At 40.7% G+C, this 12592-nt stretch overlaps 2 protein-coding genes across 7 annotated transcripts in view; one reads left to right on the top strand and one right to left on the bottom strand.

The window, feature by feature from the left end:
- The window catches only part of CD86 (CD86 molecule), a 63920-nt gene that overhangs the window by 8952 nt on the left and 42376 nt on the right, over window positions 1-12592 (top strand). The window contains exon 1 of one of the 6 annotated variants that reach the window (XM_033211053.1): window positions 12222-12296. The exons of 4 other annotated variants lie outside the window; for them this stretch is intronic. The gene's annotated coding sequence lies outside the window, so the exon portion shown is untranslated. Of the gene's footprint in view, window positions 1-12221; window positions 12297-12322; window positions 12564-12592 lie in introns of those variants that run through there. One more of the 6 variants, XM_033211052.1, reaches the window with a different exon arrangement.
- ILDR1 (immunoglobulin like domain containing receptor 1) overlaps window positions 1-12592 on the bottom strand; it is a 90793-nt gene that overhangs the window by 77218 nt on the left and 983 nt on the right. The gene's annotated exons all lie outside the window — the stretch shown is intronic.

Below are 12592 nucleotides of genomic sequence, written 5' to 3'. Positions count from 1 at the left end.
TTTACACAACAAACAAACAAAGTAATGTTCTTTCATCTTGCATCAGGAGCTGCCCAACAACTCCGAAAAGTCAGCTTATGCAAAACCGGCCAAGGACAGATGAATCAGTCAAACAAGAGGGAAAGGGGAAGGGAAAGTGTCATTCACAGGCAGTCTTTGAGGCAGTGCATAAACTATGCCTCTCCACCATCCAGACAAGACAATTGTGACACAGGGTTGACAAAGCAGGACAATGAAGGGCAGCTGCTCCTAAGGTGGGGATGATGCTGGAGCAAGGGTGTGCCCCAAGAGGCAAAAGAAAAAAAAAAGAAAACAAATATGTCAAAATAGTCATACTAGTTACCTCCTGGTTAGTGGGATTATGGAAATAGGGTTATTTCTTTGACTAAAATTGCCAAATCTTCAGTACAATTACATTGCTCTGCTGAGCAGGATGAAATCAAGTTGAAAAGTAATCTAGTAGTGAGGTACAGCCCCTATGCCATGAGTGGCCAACATAGATCCTCAGATGACGGAAGTGAGTGATGCAGGCCTGTGGTTTATGTACAGCTCCATGACGTATGAATGGCAGAAGCTGTCTACGCCCACAGGCGAGTCCCATTTCGAGGAGTGCTTCTGGTCACCACTCTGTTGTCCTGTGTATGAGGATGTGGTTCAGCACAGCCAAGTCTTATATTTCAAGAGGAGCCAGAAAGGCAAACTTACCAGTGAAATCCTAATATTTATATAATGGCTCAATGTCTGGAGGGGCTGGTTTGGTATAAACCACCAATTTTACCTCTGACCTCTGTTAGTGCATCAGAGGTTCAGGAGAGAGTGAGAAAATTGTAAATTGAATATTTTAGGAATATTATATTGGGGCCCAGGGTGTAGTGAGTCAGAGCTAGAAAGTAGGGGGCTGGAACTATTTGACTATTAATTTATTCAATAAAGTTTTATTTAATGTTGGAAAGATGAAGATGAATCAGATGGAAATCCTGTTTAGAAGCTTCTATGGGAAGAGATATCACCATAGCTAATATGTCTTAGCCCCTGACAGGAATTATGGCATACTCTATTGTGTCATATATGATCTCGTTTAATCATCATAGCCGCAGGAGGTAGGCACTATCATCCCTGATTTTCCACAAGTGAAAACTGAGTCTTGCTTAGTTACATAGCTGACAACAGAACCAGGATTCCAAATGCCAATCTGATCCCAGAGCCAAGCTATGAACAACCATGCTATATATTATTATGGCAGATCAGGGAAGGAAGACATTACTTCTAGCAACAAGAAACATTTGTGGATGAAAAGATTTGAGCTTGGAGAGAGCTGTGTTGAGCCATGTCCAGAACAAGTTCTGGCAACCATATGATAAAGGTAAAAGCCAGAGATTGAAAAGTAAAAGCTTATGGACTAAAAATGGTCCCTAGACAGAGAGTCATCAAAACAACAACAACAACAACAACAACAACAAAAACCTTAATCATAATTAATTGCGAATATTTCAAAAATCTGGAGAATTCACATAAGTTTAGATTTCCAGCTCTTCTGGAGAATTAGAATATCTAGTAGCAGTGTGCTAATAATCCCAGATGCATATACTGCATGAAACATTTTATCATCCATAGGCTCCTTAATTTCCTTAACAGCAGTAATATTAATAATTTACATAACCTGAGAGGCTTTCAGCTCAAAACGTAAAGTCCTTCTAATTGAACAACCTCCTACTAACTTAGAATGACTATACGCATGGTAACAACTGGTGAATCTGGCAGAGGCTGCCCAACTTCCAATGGGGTATAAGCTATCCTCTTCCTATGCAACCTGCTTGCCTCATTTATATCAGCTGCTTGGATGCTGCAGATGCTTGAGTCTAAGAGCTGTGGTCTGGAAAGTGAGGCCCCAACAAGGAAGAAGGAACAACCTATGGATCAAGGAAGGTGAGAACTGGGAGTCCAGAAATGAAGGTTATTTGCAAGTCTGGACCCAGCCATTCCACTCCTTTGAGGAGATAAGATTCTAAGGAAAAGGCCATTTACATTCTGCTCTCTAAGATCTCTGAGTGTTGGAAGAAACTGAATTGGGGGAGAGGGGGAAACTTGACTGGGGCTCAATACAGACATGTAAATTTGAAGGAAACAGAGAGTTTAGATGACAGGCAGTAGAAAAGTTAATGTGTCCATTCTATGGCTGACCCAAGATTCTGTTTCCAGGAGATCTCTCTGGCTTGTTAAGTGTTCACGGTTGCAGGGGAAAAGTTAGAAAAAAAGAAAAACAAGCCAAAACACAGCCCCTTAAATGTTTCTAATTTTATTTTCAAACAATCAGGCAGAGTAATCCCTTTACACACTCTTCAGGCATTGGCTGAGGGTCCCAGTCAAGAACCATTCAGTTCTGGGGGCCTTAGGAAAAATATTTCCTATGATTAAAGGAACTTTGGACAGGTTGTTGCCTTCTTTGAGCCTCAGTTTCTTCATCACTTAGAAGGTTGAATGGTTTCCACGTTCAGAGGGTAAGGAATAAGAGGGTGAATGCAGAAATATCAAGTACATAGCTCAGAGTAGGAAGAAACAAGTGACCACTCTGATGACCAGGGACAAGGCTAAGAACTTACTCAAAAGGTGCCCAGCTGCTCAGTATTCTGTCCAAAAAACGGACACTGACATCAATCCAACATTCTAACAGTAGTCACATAGCATTATCAGCTAGAAATGAAAACATATTCAATTCTATATTCTGCTAAAAGCTTGAGGGTCACACTAGCTGTGTGATCCTTGGCAGCTGAACAAAACCCTCTGAAAGGCAGTTTCCTCACCTATAATTTTTTAAAAAATATTTATTGTGAAGATTAAATGAAGTAATGCATTTAAAATACTTAGAGTGCCTTGGAGTTCTAGCAGAGTGCCTAGCTCATAGTAATCAGTTAATAGATATTGACTTTAATAAATAGATACTTAACTGAGCCTCCACTCTGGGCCTGTTACTATGCTAAGTACCAGGAAATGAAACACGTTCCCCAAACTTGTGGAATTCAGAGCAGGCCAGCTGCATGAGCAGTGAATTTTTAACAGGATGAGGAAACTGTTATAATGGAAAAATAAATAGTGTGAAGAGGGACTAAGGAAGATAAAGATATGGTGAAAAAAACAGGGAAGGGTTCAGGCTCCAACTGTGGAGTGACCTGGATCTGAAAGGAAGAGTGGAGTATTGCAGTAGAGAAAGCAGGGAAGACATTCCAAGCAGAAGAAACAGCTTCCACAAAGGTCAAGAAGGCAAAACGTTGTCAAAGGTTCTAGGGATGGGGGATAGTGGGGAAGATGGTCACGGAATAGTGAATGGTTCAAGTGTAACTGTTGTATGGGTTGTGGAGGCAGTTGTATGCGTTGGGGGATAAAATCAGAAGAAAAAAATGGAATTCACACTTTGAAAGGCCTTGTGTGTCTTGCTAAGAAGCGTGACCACTAACTCGTGAGGAGTAAGGCGTGGGTCTTTAAAGGAAGGAAGTTTCATAATCAAATTGTTTTCCATGAAAGATAATGAAGGGAGTCACTGTTGCAATCAATTGTCCAGACTAGAGGTGATGAAGACTCTAAAACTGGCCACCAATGAATTGAAAGTAGATGGTGAGGAAGAAAGAATACAGGGTGACATAAACACAATATGTAAACTCCAAGGTATGAAAATGGCCTGGTCCCTTCTTCCTTACCACAGTCATCCCAAGAGACCAAAACAAAAACACAGAAAGTCTCTTTTAAAAATAATCTCTTTTGTTTGTATGCAAATAGGCCATCCACAGTGAAAATGCAACTCAAATTCAGTATTTTGTCTGCAATCCGCCAAATGCAAAGATCAAATTGGTTTACAAATACTGTCCTTCTTAAAAATTCCAACTCTTCACATTAAAACTGTAGCCAGCTAGTGCAAGTTAAGATTGTTTGCAATCTTAAATAAGATTTGAGTAAAGCTGAAATTGAGACACTTTTCAAAAGAGGCCATCCCTTACTCACATTGCTAAAGAGTAGAAAGAGTGACACCTTTTACCAGAAAATTTCTTTCAGGCAGTAATGCCTCTGTGTGGTGGCAGACCCTTCAAGTCTTCCAGATAAAGCATGTGATGGAAGTAGTAGGGAGCTGCAAAAATTGCAACTCTATGATTCTGCATCACCGACTTGAAAACTACAAGCCCAGGTTGACAAATGCACATTTTAAGTGTTCGGAGAAGTCTTACGTGCCTTGGTCACAAAGATGCCACAGGGAAGTAAGTCTTTGAATGTGCAGTGCCCTGTCCCCACCTCTGTTGTGAAATGGAAACTTAAAAAAAAAAAAAAATCACTGATTCAGAAAACCACTGTTTTTTTTTTTTTTAACAAGTTTAGTCATATTGCCTGTGTTCTATATACCCCAATCTATTTCATTTTACTTTGTAGTGTACATTTAATTTATACTCAAATAAATATTTTACATAAGGTGCTTTCACGGATCTTCATGCTTCCCTAAATTTTAAATACACTGCCATTTGTTAAAATGTGTTACTTTTGTTATGTATTATATCCCTTCCCCCTGCATGCATAGAAAAAAAATATGAACTTAACCTTCAAGCAACTTTTACATTTAGAATATTACCTCATTTTATTTCTTCTAAGTGAGGTTATAAAGAAAATAGCAAATGTCATATGCTTTGTAAAGAAATGACAGTTTCTCAGAATATGTAAATGCACACCCTTAGACAAATAGGCCACTTAAATTCAGAGTCACAGTCTTTTGAATACTGGTTTAATATTCTCAGGTAAAGATTGAAAAGATAACAAGTTTGGGAATCAGGTATCTACTCTGAGTTCTGCAAGGTAACATCACAGCTATTGGTAGTTTATTGATATTTAATTTTTAAATGTGCTGCTGTATATATTTCATTGGTATTAGAAATATTTTACATAGTTATGTTATTTGTTAAATAATAGACCATCTTTTGTATAACCTATCAGAAGAAGTCCTGAGATTGTAAGATTAGATTGTAAATCCTACTGAATAGCTAGAATACAGAACTATTAAATTGGAAAGGAAGTTAAATCACTTAGACTGTCCTTCCCCCAGGAAGTTCTCTTTACAGTGTTATCCATGACAAATGTTTATGCAGGCACCCTAACCATTTAAAATATGAACAGAAGGAGAACAGATATATTGATAAACCTATTCCTGAGACAAGCGACCAGGGGGAAATTTTTTTTAGTTGTGACCTACACAGCTAGTTAGAATCTACCTCATGCTCTTAAGATGGTGTTTAATCATAAGGATATCATACGTAACTGAAGTTGTGTAATGTTGAAAATCATTTGGTGGCAAGTACCTCAACTTTATTAGGTCAGTGTAGGTCTCCTGCATTCAACTATGGTCTCTAGGAGGGCAGGGACCACACTTCTTAGCTCACCCTGGATCTCAAGACCAGTCCAAGGCCTTCATTCAGTCTGAGCTAGTTAAGAATTTGTTGATTGAATGAAGGAAATTTTAAAAAACTAGAAATTCCAAATGGTGCAATTACATCTGTGAATTTTTAGGTGTTATTGGAAAATGGGAAATATTACTGAGATTCAAAGATGGATAGGAACAAAGGTAAAGCATCAAACATGTGCATATTTGTGTGTTACTAGAGTCAATAGTGATTGCCAGTTCCTATGCAGCCCTGGCACCACCTCTGAAACCTTAGCCAACTCCTTCCATGAGGTGTTGAGATACACGACAGGCAGTTGATGAAGGAGGGGTGCTCTGGATGTTGCCTTGCCGCTAGATCCTGGTCTTTAGTGTCCGTGTCCATGGGGTGAGTTGTGAGCCCATCAGTTTCCCACACTACAGTCCTTCTCTGGCTTAGCCTTGCTTCCGTGTCCTGTGGTCCAAGTCTCCCCTGGCCCCTGTGGCCTGCCCCCAGGGATGGACCCTCCTCCACACACTTCTGAGGAGCTCCTGATTCTGGGCACGCCCCAGCACACCTCAACTCCACTCTGCCTTGTCTCCATCAGACCAGAGACCTCACTTAGACCCTGGGTATGGGGTTGCTGGTTCCCCATGTGCTGCGGTTGTCACTAGCCTGGGCTCTACCCAGGCGCCCATCTTTCTCATCTTCCATACTGCCCGTTCTGCTAAAGCAACTGCACATCTGAAGGCTATACTTATCCCCAATACAATGGTACTTTTTCTAAAATGCATACACCCTAATGCTTACCCTTTCGACAACTTTCTCCTGAACCTACCTTTTAATATAAGCAAATTCAGTCTTCAGTTCAAATAAGTGTATTTTGCTGCTGAAGCCACCATGTGATTTTGAGAGATAGTAAAGACAGACGGTCTTTTGCATTCACTTGTGGAATCCTGAAAATACCTCTTGGTGTCCCTTGCTTTTCTGACTTCTCGCTTGAAGACATCTAGATAAAAATGTGTCCCTGGGTCCTAGTTTCTGGGTTCAGAAATTGATTAAATGCAAGGAAACAGTATACATTGCCTCTTCCTTAGCATGCATGAATGGTAGGTGTGAATTTGCATCATGAGAAAGTAAATAAAAGAAGATTCCCCAGGGCAGCTAGGGAGGCAGAAAAAGCCAGCCTTGGATGGGAGTGGAGGACGTGACAGAGTTTATGAGAGTGAGGGTCCGTCCCACCCTACCTCGGTCACTTACTGGTATGATATAAATGCTAAGACTGCAAACTTTTGGCTCACACAAAGAAAAACACTCAACTTCTAATGCTTAACTATGTAAAATTTACTTTTAAAGTACAAGTTAAAATTGTATCGCCCCTCAAAGAAACAAGAAACTCATTACATTTCTAAGAATGTTCCTTCAGAAACATGGAACTGAAAGCTATTTTTAAAAATTGATCTGGCCCTTAGAAAACTGGGGCCTTTTCTTTAATTTACCTAAGGAATTGACATAAAAGTCTAGGGTTCTGCACCAGAAGAATGCAGAAAGTATCAAAATAGAAGGCAGAAATACAAAAGGAGACTTTTCGCAACAACGTTCTATGTATAGCATTTGATTCCAAGGGTGCAACATGGGGAAGTGAACATGTGGACTGTGAAATTGATGCTAATTTTCTTTCCCACTAGTCTAGCAGCCCTTTAAAATGTCACATTATTAATTTAGTTACTTTACCAGAAATCCGTGTATGTGGTTAGTGTGTGTGTGTGTGTTTTTTTTTTAATTAAGAGACTTTACTTATTTTTAGAACAGTTTTAGATTTTCAAAATATTGAGCAGATAGTACAAGAATTCCCATCTACTCCCTTTGTGGCACACAATTTCCCCTATTTTTACCATCTTACACTCGTGTGATGTATTTCTTACAATTAAGCCATTGTTGCTTCATTGTTATTATTATTTAAAGCCCATAATTTACATTAAGGTTCTCTCTTTGGGTTGTACAGTTCTATGGAGTTTGACTAACATATAATGTAATGCATCCACCATTATAGTATCATACAGAATAGCTTCACTGCCCTAAGAATCCCCTGAGCTCTGCCTGTTCACCCTTCCCACCTCTCCCCAACCCCTGACAACCACTGATCTTTTTACTGTCTCCACAGTTTTGCCTTTTCCAGAATGTTCTATCTTTGGAATCATACAGTATGTACCCTTTTCAGACTGGCATCTTCATTAAGCAATGTGCATTTAAGTTTTCTCCATGTCTTTTCACATCTTGATGGCTCATTTCCATTTATTACCACAAAATATTTCGTTGTCTGGATATACCACAGCTTTACCAACTGATGGGCATCTTAGTTGCTTCCAGTTTTTGAATAAAAGTGGCTATACATATTCATATATTTTTCTTAGTTGTGACCTACATGACTAGTTAGATTCTACCTTATGCTCTTAAGATGGTGTTTAATCATTAGGCTATCATACATAACTGAAGTTGTATAATGTTGAAAATCATCTGGTGGCAAGTACCTCATGTGTAGGTTTTCGTGTGGACATAAGTCTTCAATTCAATTGAATAAATATACCTAGAAGTGTGACTGCTGGATCATATGGTAAGAGTATATTTAGTTTTTTAAGAAGCTGCTAAACTATCTCCCAAAGCGGTTTTACCATTTTGCATTCTTACCAGCAATGAATGAGGCTTCCTGTTGCTCCACATCCTCAGCAGCATTTGGTATTGTCAGATTTGTGGATTTTAGCCATTCTAGTAGATGTGTAGTGGTATCTTACTGTTTTAATGTGCAATTCTGTAATGACATATGATGCTGACCATCTTTTCATATGCTTATTTGCTGTCCGTGCACCTTCTTTGGTGAGGTATGTTCAGATCTTTTGCTCCTTATTAAGTTGGGCTGTTTGTTCTTTTATCTTTGAGTTATAAGAGTTCTTTGTGCATTTTGGATACCAGTCCTTTATCAGATATATCTTTTGCAAATATTTTTTCCCAATCTGTGGCGTGTCTTTTTATTCATATAATGGTTGATATGTGTTTCTGCTTTAAGGAAGAAGGGTTTTAAAAATACAATTTACAGTAGCAGTAAAAATAAAAATTCATTGCAAATGTCTTATGTTCACTCTCAGGTAATGTCAGGGAACTATGAACCCAGCAGAGTTTAATTAAAGGGGAGTGTCAAGTCCTGGGGGCTGTGGCTGACAATCCTACTTTATTAGCAATTGTGCAGCAGGCTGGGTATAAGAAGACAACCCAGTCCTGAGCTGCATCACTTCTAAATTAAGAATAATTCAGGAACTGTGTTTACAGTGAAATCCTGCCCTTCTCACATAGATTATATTATGTACAGGATATGAATTTCCATCCATGAATCCAAGTACATAAGAAATCATCACTTTGAAAATTTCCTTTAGCTCAACTTAATCCCATCTGTGAGCCTCCTTTCTGCCGGTTAAACAAGAGATCGTGACTGGGTCATGCAGGCGTCACCTTCCTTTCCTGCAGCCCAGTCAGAATTCAAGAAGTTCACCTGGTACCTGGAAAATGATGGAAGGACCTCAAGTCCCTAGTCCGTCCTGGTTGCCATTGGCACCCTTACTATCTGAGCCCATAGTGGCCTGTGAAGTCCGGCAGCTCCCTGCCCCCATGCCACAGTGGGGAATGAGAATATCTACTGAGGCTGGGCCCCATGAGCAAAGCACGCTGCCTTTCTAGGTATGAGCCATCACACCTGAGGTTGCTACCCCTCGGGAGCACGGACAGAGGGTTAGTTGGGTTTCTACTGCTCACGGGACCCATACAACCATCCCCTGCCCTCCCTTCTTGCATTTCAAAAGCGTTCTGTCCATCTCCTTTCACCTCTAAGCCACCTGCATCATCTCTTCCATGGGCTTTCACAAAAGTCTCGATGAATCTTTGATCTTGTATCTCTTATGCTTTCCCCCTTGCACAAACCTCTGCATCAAGAAAGCTTAGAAAATAAACAGTAATTAACATTTCAATAAATAATGCTGCTCTAATTATTTGTGAAAACTATTCTATATTAGAACTCCCATCAGCGCCACCTCCTAGAGTGCTTTTACACTTGACCACTGGCCACAGGAGGCCACTTCCATATAACAACAAACAGATGGCTGAAATTGGAAAACTCAGCTAAATGTTCAGATGTTTCTAGACTCCCATGGGTTTCTGGCTCTGTCACATGGAGTAGATCTCTGGTGAAGTTTGGTGAGGGCAACTTTCACACCCACACACACCAGCTGCTGTGTGTAGCCTCTCCCCCTCTGGTTGCTTATCCTTGCAGCCTTGGCCTCTTCAGTTCTGAGAACATCAGAGAATGAGGCAGTGGAGGAAGCAGGCCCACACAGAAAGCAGTTTTCTGAAGTAACCTCAGCAACTTCCTCCTCACCAAACACAAGGAACTGATCTTCTCCATTGGGCTCGGCCTCCTGTCAGCCAAGGACAACGCTGTTGACCACTATCACAGTTGGCCCTGCTCCAACCTCAGCCCTGATGACATATGTGGTAGTCAGAGGAATTTTGATTGACTGACTGCTGGCCTGTCACACAAACAAGATGGGGCAAGGGGGCTGTGATCTGATTTGACATGTGAAAAAAAAAGCCATGGTCAGCAACCCCCTGCAACTGTTGAAAGGCTAATTTAATCTCAGACTCATTAACAAAAGTGATCTTGTTCACTGCCTGTTCTGCCCTGAGACCCTTCTCTGCTAGGAGGTAGGTGGACTGACTCAGGGAGAAGGGTGCTGGCGGCAGAGCTGCCAATGGACGAGGGTCCTAGAGACCATCGGCATGAGGGGCAGTTGAGGACTGTAGTATTCAGCTGAGAGGAGAGACTACTCTCTCCTCTCAGATTTTTGTAAGGAAATTTACAAAATCAGCTTTCAGTTATTTGGAAGGGTTTATATAAAAGGATAAAATAATATGTTCTCGTAGTTCTAGAAAACAGGACAGAGACAAGTAGATGGTACTTAAGGATCAGAGGAGTGAGTGTCAGTAGTTTGGGGATTATTTATAAACAAGACATTTTTCTGTTAACTCTCTTATCAAATAGTGAATTTCCCAACTTGACAAGTAAGAAAGCACAGGCTAGACACGTATCTGTCATGACACTGAAGGGGTCCTTGCTTGCTTGAGTGAGAGACTGGAATGATGACTTTTGAGGTCCCTTACAGCCCAGTAACTCTAGCTAAGTTGGAGAATAAGAGAATTCCATGACACCATATCACCCCTCATTTCTGCTGCCTGCCTCACCATTCATCGCTCTTTACTCTTTTTAATATCCTTCTACGTTACAGCATTGGAGGAGGCTGCTCTAAGTAGGAACTGAAATAAGTAGATTAAAGAAGCGCTGTGGAAGGGAAAACAGTAAAACAACTCTTTTTTTTAAGAGCCTACTATTGCCAGGATCTGTGCTAGGCACCATAAATATGCCATTCTATTTAATCCTCATGACATGCCTATGAGATATTTAGTATTACTTTTGTGAGGAAGCAAAAGCTCAGAGAGGTTAAATAACTGCCCCAAGAACACACAGGCATTAAGTAGTGGAGCAGGATTTGAACACAGGTCTCTGTGACTCCAGAGCGCAGTGTGATATTTATTTTTACTGATCTGTTTATGGAAAATGATACTGCTTTCTAATTTAGTATTAACACACAGATTTTTTTCTAAATAGATTTACTTAAAGTATGTTATAAAAATACTACATAAATAATGGAACAGATTTTACATGAGTATGAAGTGTTACTAGTAGCTAGAATGATGAAAGTTTGGGAAATACTACTCCAAATATTTTGACAGCTAGCCTTTCAATTTAGCCTGTCTTATATTTGGACTGCTGAGTACAAGGAAAAGAAGGAAACATGAAAATTAAGTGAAATATGAGTTACTTCCCCTATGCTCTGATAGGCTGGTAATTGGTCATATGTTACAATAAGAAAATCAAATGAACCCTTTCAAACAACAGCAAAAAAATTGTGATTGTAAAATCCAGAGGAAAACCCTAGGTGGGATCTATCTGTATGAAGGATGAAGTTTCCAAGGTTTGAACACAGAATGACTGGGAGGAAGTGATGACCCTGTGAGTCAAGACCCTGGACTCTAGGGGAGCCCTGTGGGTTTGAGAAGCCCTGGATGAAAGGTGAATGGCTTCACAGACCTGTTTACAGACCTCTGTAGTGACAGAAGGGAGGGAGATCTTTGTGCAAAGGTCAAAGTAAGAATTGGGAAAGTCTGAAAAGAAAATAGGAAAGTAATAATGAAGATGAAATAACTGCTTGGCATACTCAGTGCCATGTTATTTACAGGCAAAGACTGCTTTGTTTTTCACAACAATGCAGCAAAAAGTGATTATGAATCACATTTCATAAGTGAGAAGACTGACATTCAAACATGTTCAATAACTGGCCCAGGGTCCAGTGGTCAAGCCAGGACTGGACCTCGGACCACCAGTTCCAAACCCACACCCCTTCCCTTGCACCACACGCTTTTGTGTGGATAAGCCTCCACAACCCTGTCAAACTGTCAGTTTGTCACTTTTAATGTCTCCTGCTTCACAGGACACAGCTAGCCTCCAAGAGATCAGGGAGGCATGCCCAGAGGGGGCTGCTTCTCTCTTTTTAAGCTCAAGTGCCACAGACCTCAGAGGCACATAAATGTCCCCCACACTGAACAGAGGACTTTGCAGTGCCTGATCAGGGCAGAAAAAGGAAGCATGCACCTGGGGGAGGATCATATACGAGTGAAACCTGTCCCCGCTGAAGCACTAGATTTGGAGAAATCTACTGGGCGTTTACACACCTTTCCCACTTCTGCTTGTGACTTGTAGCCAAACTCAAGAGCACCACCCACTTCCGGGAATAGTGGACCAAGGTAACAGAAACATTCTAGATTCATACAATTGGGGTTAGATTAGGATCATCTGAAAATGAAGGTTGTGTATGTCAATTGCCTTCTAACAGGATGGGTGGAGAGGTGTACTTAATGAATGATTTGGGGGAAGGGCTAGAAGTGAAGCACCCGGCCTCTCTGCCCTCACTCACTGAAGACTATCTTCTGAAGCCTGTGGAACTCAGTGCCTGCCACATGGTTGCCCACATTTGTTGAACTGAACTGCATTTTCACCTATGGGCTTCTAAGGTTATATGTACTTTGGGATCTCTGGGAAT

The sequence above is a fragment of the Trachypithecus francoisi genome, unplaced genomic scaffold (assembly GCF_009764315.1).
Source record: "Trachypithecus francoisi isolate TF-2019V2 unplaced genomic scaffold, Tfra_2.0 Lachesis_group0, whole genome shotgun sequence".
Classification (NCBI taxonomy): Eukaryota; Metazoa; Chordata; class Mammalia; order Primates; family Cercopithecidae; genus Trachypithecus; species Trachypithecus francoisi.
Note: the sequence above shows the minus strand (reverse complement) of the source record. Positions and strands in the feature narration are given on the sequence as shown.